A 6,000-nucleotide genomic window follows, 5' to 3' on the forward strand; every position below is an offset into this window, starting at 1 on the left:
GAATTAGCTTTCAGTAGTCAGAAAACTAACAATCAATGTACAAAGAGATACTCAATTAAACTTTAGTTTGTGTCAGTGCTGGTCCTGAGGGGATTAAATTTGGTGAGTGGGATGCAGCAGCATGAGGCAGGCATTTGGGGGAGCAGGGGTTGGTGGTGTCTGGGAATATCTTCTTGCCCCAGAGGAAGAAAGGTTAGAAAAGACTAGAAAGGTATCAGGGCTCCAGCTCAGTGATGTGATCTTGAATCTTAGCTGGACTTTAGGCAGAACACACATATCCTTGGCCACTGTGGCTGAGGCAGTTGAGGACTGCAAAATTGGTGGGCATGCCTTGAAGCACTGGGCTGAGATTTGTAACCACGATGAGAAGCGCATGATGGTGGGGATATGGGTCCAAATACACGGACTGGCTCAGAAGGTAGGCAATGGTGTGCCTGTGAGGGAAGGAAGCACCGCTATCCCAACAGCCAGAAAGAGCTGGGGATGAGTCTGCTCTTCATGAACTGTACCATACACAACAGTCTCCATCCTTCAGCACTGGCTCAGTCATGCACCTTGACCCTGAAGCCAGAGCTTCTCTGATTGCCCTACTTGGCCCCTCTAGCCCCCTTCCAAGACAGGAGACCTGAAGCATTCTGGATTAGAGCCTAATACTTTCCCCTCCCTGGGTCCTGTTCCCTGTAAGCAGATGCTCTGCAGAAAATGGACAGATTTCCTAAAATATGCTATGCTCTATTTTATGGCCCTCTTCCTGGAGTCTCTTGGCGCCCTTTCTTTTCACTGGAGTTAATCTGCTGCTATTGGGGACTTCCCTGGTGGTGCAGTGGTTAAGAATCTGCCTGCCAATGCAGGGGACACGGGTTCGATCCCTGGTCCGGGGATATCCCACGTGCCACGGAGCAACTAAGCCCGTGCGCCACAACTACTGAGGCCGCAAGCTTCAACTACTGAAGCCTGCGCACTCCAGGGCCTGTGCTCTGCAACGAGAAGCCAGCGCAATGCAACGAAGAGTAGCCTCCGCTCGCCGCAACTAGAGAAAGCCCGCGCGCAGCAACGAAGACCCAATGCAGCCAAAAAAAAAAAAATCTGCTGCTACTGATGCTTGCCTGTAATGTCCGAACTTGCTCACTCCTTGGAAGCTACTTTGGATGACCTCCAAAGCCAGTTTTTTTAAATGCTTTTCAGAAAGGAAGAAAGTTTACTAAGCAATGGTTCACGTGATTTTCAGCTGCTGAAATATTTCAATGACAATAAATATCTGAAGCCATTAGATGACTAAAAATGTTAATAAATTTTAAACACCCATCTGTTTGATTCAACAACAGCATCTTAGATATCCCTTGATACCATGACGGAACTTTATTCATAATGCCATGTTTTGCTTTTGCTTTTAGACCTCATCCTATTATTCATGTTATTACAACTTTTTGAGATTTGGGATCAGCACTCTGGTTCTGAGTCTTCCCTCTCATCTAAATTTAATTGCTAATCAAGTATGTTCTTTTTCCCTCTAAAATATATCACTAATGTGATCCAAACTTGCCATTACAAAGTGGTTCTCATCTAGATATTACAGCTACAGGTTTTAGAATTATCTAGTTATAAAACTACTCTCATATAAATATTGCTACTAGATATGTTAGACTTATGCATATACTGCCTGAAATTGTAAAGGCAAAATTACACACCACAGAGTTTCTTTCAAAACTTTCCTTTCAAAAAAAGGTTTCCTTACATTCTAGTAGAAAGAGACCTCTCTTAGGTAGAATAGTAAATATTGTTAAGATCTGTAGGATAGGAAGGCAGAGCTGTCCCTGGAGACTAGGGACTCCCTGATGGCTGGCTTGGGTCCAAGTTCCCCAGTAGTCTTGCCAAACCTTCCTTAGACATTGAGGCAGTCTGGAGGGCTTCCTCCCCAGCTTTCTGTCCCTCTTCCCTCTCTGTCATGGTTCTCCCAGCCCTGTTCACCTCCTGCCTCACGCTCTCTCTCACAGGTGTTTCCTCTAATAGGGTCCACATTTCATTTAATTCCATTTTGGTGCCTGCTTCTCTGAGCACCCAGACTAACACACATGTAAGCAATAAAATATTTTCATGTCTGCGTGTCTACCTGGCTTAAATCCATACTATTGATACATTCAATCTCTCTCTCTCTCTCTTTCATAATATGTTTGTAGTATCTTCTAATTATAAAAGCGACACATGTTCATTAGACAAAATACAAGAAAGCATTTATGGATTGTATTCTTTTGTGCCTCATTTTTTTTTCCTGATCCTGAGAACTCAATAACAGTGGAAAATTATTTGGGTCATAAAAATCTGTCCTCCCCTGGCATGCCTTGGGAGCCACATTCGAAAGTCCATCCTCACAAGTTATTGACAAAATAAACTAGTCATTCATTCCCCAGCTGCCTGGAGTGTGGAGAATGTTGCCAGCAGAGGGCTCATAGATGAAGAAAGACATCTATTTCCCAGCTAAAATTTATAAAAGTTATGAGAAGGAGAAGATAATTTTAGTAAGGAGCTGGAAAATCAGCACTTTGATACACCTATGGGCCAAGCATTCTGGAGGGTTACTGACAATAGGATCAAGAACTTTCCTTGCTGGGCATACTCCTTGGCCCAGCAATGCCACTTAAACGAACTTATCCCCCAGAACTAATTAAGGATGTGCATAGATATTACCTACCAAGCTGTTTATTCAGTTATTCAGTACATTCAGTTAAGAAACAACCTAAATCCCTAATTGCATGAGGGTCTGTTGAGTAATGCTCACCACGGAATACCTCGTGGCCATTATAATAAGTAAGCTGGCCTGGGCTTTATTGACATGAGAGCTACTTCATATAAAGGGCCGACTGACGGTTATGAAACAGTATGTATAATAGGCTCCTATTTTTTTTTTTTTTATCATTATATAAAGGCATAGAGGGAGATGGTGGACTGCGAGAGGAGTGACCGTCAGGAAGAGGGGAATTTGGACACAGACACCCGGACGAGCGCCATGTGACCGCTGAGGCACAGATGGGAGTTACCCAGCCTGAAGCCGAGGAATGCCCGGCATTGCTAGCAACCAGCAGAAGCCAGGGGGAAAGTATTTGGTAACCAAACTGATGGAATTTGAAAGAACTGGGAGTTTTCTGAAGAAAGTGGCTTCATCAAGAGGACAGGGTGGTGGAATCGAAATACCGTGGGCTCGCCCCCTCTCACGAGCCACCCGAATCGCAACTAACTGCCGAACAATCATTGATAGCAAAGACTGGAACCTACCAAAACTGATATTCTACATCCAAAGACACAAAGAAGAAACCCAACGAGATGGCAGGAGGGGCGCACTCGCGATATAATCAAATCCCATACCCCCAGGTGGGCGACCCACAAACTGGAGAACAATTATATCGCAGAAGCTCTCCCACAGGAGTGAGAGCTCTGAGCCCCATGCCAGGCTCCCCAGCCTGGGGGTCTGGCCTCGGGAGGAGGCGCCCCCAGAGCATTTGGCTTTGAAGGCCAGCGGGGCTTGAGTGCAGGAGCCACGCAGGGCTGGGGGGGACAGAGACTCCTCCACTCGCGGAGGGCGCACACAAGGTTTCACGTGCACCGGGACCCAGGGCAAAGCAAAGCCTGGGCCAGACCTACCTGCGGGTCCTGGAGGGTCTCCGGGGGAGGCGGGGGTCGGCTGTGGTTCACTGTGGGAGCGAGGGCACTGGAGGCGCAGGTCCTGGGGGAATAGTCCTCCGCGCGAGCGCTCCTGGGGTCGGCCATTTTGGTTTGGGTTTGTTTTTTTTTTTTTTGGCCCTGCCGTGCTGCATGTGGGATCTTAGTTCCCTGACCAGGACCCGCACCCCCTGCGTTGGAAGAGCAGAGTCTGAATCACTGGACCACCAGGGAAGTCCCTGGAGGATGCCATAGGGGCACTAAGAGCCGGCCCTGCCCAAAGGCCTGCAGGTTCCAGGGCTGGGGCGCCTCAGGCCAAACAAGCAACAGGGCGGGAACGCAGCCCCACCCATCAGCGGACAGGCTGAGCCCACACCCACCTCTAGGCACGGCCCTGCCCACCAGAGGGCCAAGACCCGCCGGCGGGCAGGCACCGCTCCACCCACCCGGAAGTCTGCGCAAGCCACTTAGGCTAGCAGGCGGCAGACACCAGAAGCGAAGAAGCCACGATCCAGCAGCCTGCGGAATCGAGTCTGAAAACGCAGATCGGAACCTACCCTGGGACCAGCTGGTCCGTGAACCTTGGGCGACAAGAGGGGAGTGTACTTGCTGGGACACATAGGACGTCCCCGACAGAGGGCCACTTCTCCAAGGTCAAGAAACGTAACTAACCTTCCACATATATAAAAATATAAATAGAAATTTAGACAAAATGAGAGGAATATGTTCCAAAGGAACAAGATAAAACCCCAGAAGAACAACTAAGTGACGTGGAGATAGGCAATCTACCCGAGAAAGAGTTCAGAGTAACAATCGTAAAGATGATACAAGAGGGAAGAGATATGGGAACATATGTATATATATAACTGATTCATTTTGTTGTAAAGCAGAAACTTAACACACCATTGTAAAGCAATTATACTCCAATAAAGATGTTTAAAAAAAAAAAAGATGATACAAGAACTCGGGAAAAGAATGGACGTACAGAGCGAGTGTTTATATAAATGCAGAGGAAACACCTGGAAAATTATATACCAAAGTACTAACAGTGATTATCTCTGCAGAGTGGTGAGTGGGATTAGGTAGGATTTTAATTCCATTATTTTTTTATTTTATGTATTTATTGAATGCTTTATAGAAAAGACATATTTACTGTATCATTGAAAGACCAACAAAAGTATTTTTAAAAATAAATGCCTCTAGTCCTCAATTATGAAATTTGTTGATGAACATAGTGCAAAATTGTTATTTTTTTCTGATTAAAGTAACCCAACTCTCGAATAATACCTATTTCGGAGATAGTACCACAGCCTTCCTCTCCATATATTTATATTTACCTCTCATATGTATCTAGGTGGAGAAAATATCTTAAGGGAGAAAAATAAATTCGTGGCTCTCACACAAAAGCCACTTCCACACTTGTTATATTACTCTCAGTGTGGGCTGCTGTTCATTTTCAACTTTTTTATAATAAATATCCAAACAGTGGCCTCGATCTTTTATCAATTAATAAAACTAATAAGTGTGCCTAATTACGTTTTTGTGTGATATGCAGTATATGATTTCAGTTAAATATTCAAAGGAAACAGTGTTTAAGTTTGTAAAGTCATCTCCAAACTCTTATTATGTCGTTTTGCACTTGAAAAAAAAAGTTTTACAGAAGCGTTTTTTCTTCATTTCCACTGAGAGTTGTAACTCGCCTCCCCACGCCCCCCTCCCCAGATTCCTACTATGCTAAGGAGGTAAGCTAGGGTACCAATGCCTTTTCATGGCCTTTCCTAGGTTTCTTTAATTTAGATGCTATGCCAAACACCTGTCTGGCTTTCCTTAAGGGCCAAAGCGGAGTATTTTATTGATACCCCTGTGTGGGTGGATCTATTGGATTCCTTCAATTCTGCCGCCCTAGGGTAGCGATGCAGGTGAAGTTACACTTTCAGGAGGAGATGGGTGCCCTTGCCAGCATCCTCATTAACGCTATTTCTCCATTTTCCCCTGGCTTACCCACACACCTCACTTCTGTGTCCTAATGGCTACAGAGATGAAATTAAAAAATCATGTGTGAATGCAACCTGTAGCTTACCCCTTCTCTGAGAAGCAGGGACAATGGTACATCTAAAGGAGATTTTACTCTTAAGCTTTCAGATTGCTCCTCTACATTCTTGAATGCTGGATGAACAATTGATTACAGTTGCTTTTTCCAAGTGCAGAGATGGTGTGTGGCAAGGGTGCCATAGCAGGCTGGGGACCAGGGGCTTTGGATTCTGACCCTGCCACCTCAGACCCAAGGCACCCTTGGGAGCACCAGCAATCAGCAGAGAGACTGGGCATCAAGATACCTGGGACGTC

General features: G+C 45.6%; 1 protein-coding gene across 2 annotated transcripts in view; it reads right to left on the minus strand.

The window, feature by feature from the left end:
- The window catches only part of LOC111184475 (patatin like domain 8, phospholipase A2), a 135,239-nt gene extending 131,260 nt beyond the window's left edge, over nt 1-3,979 (minus strand). For both annotated transcript variants that reach the window (XM_022593020.3, XM_022593021.3), the window contains exon 1: nt 3,637-3,979. The gene's annotated coding sequence lies outside the window, so the exon portion shown is untranslated. The remainder of the gene's footprint in view (nt 1-3,636) is intronic.
- Between the last annotated feature and the right edge of the window lie 2,021 nt (nt 3,980-6,000).

This window comes from Delphinapterus leucas, chromosome 9, assembly GCF_059928025.1.
Source record: "Delphinapterus leucas isolate spDelLeu-1000000601 "Yukka" chromosome 9, BTC_Dleu_Yukka2, whole genome shotgun sequence".
NCBI lineage: Eukaryota > Metazoa > Chordata > Mammalia > Artiodactyla > Monodontidae > Delphinapterus > Delphinapterus leucas.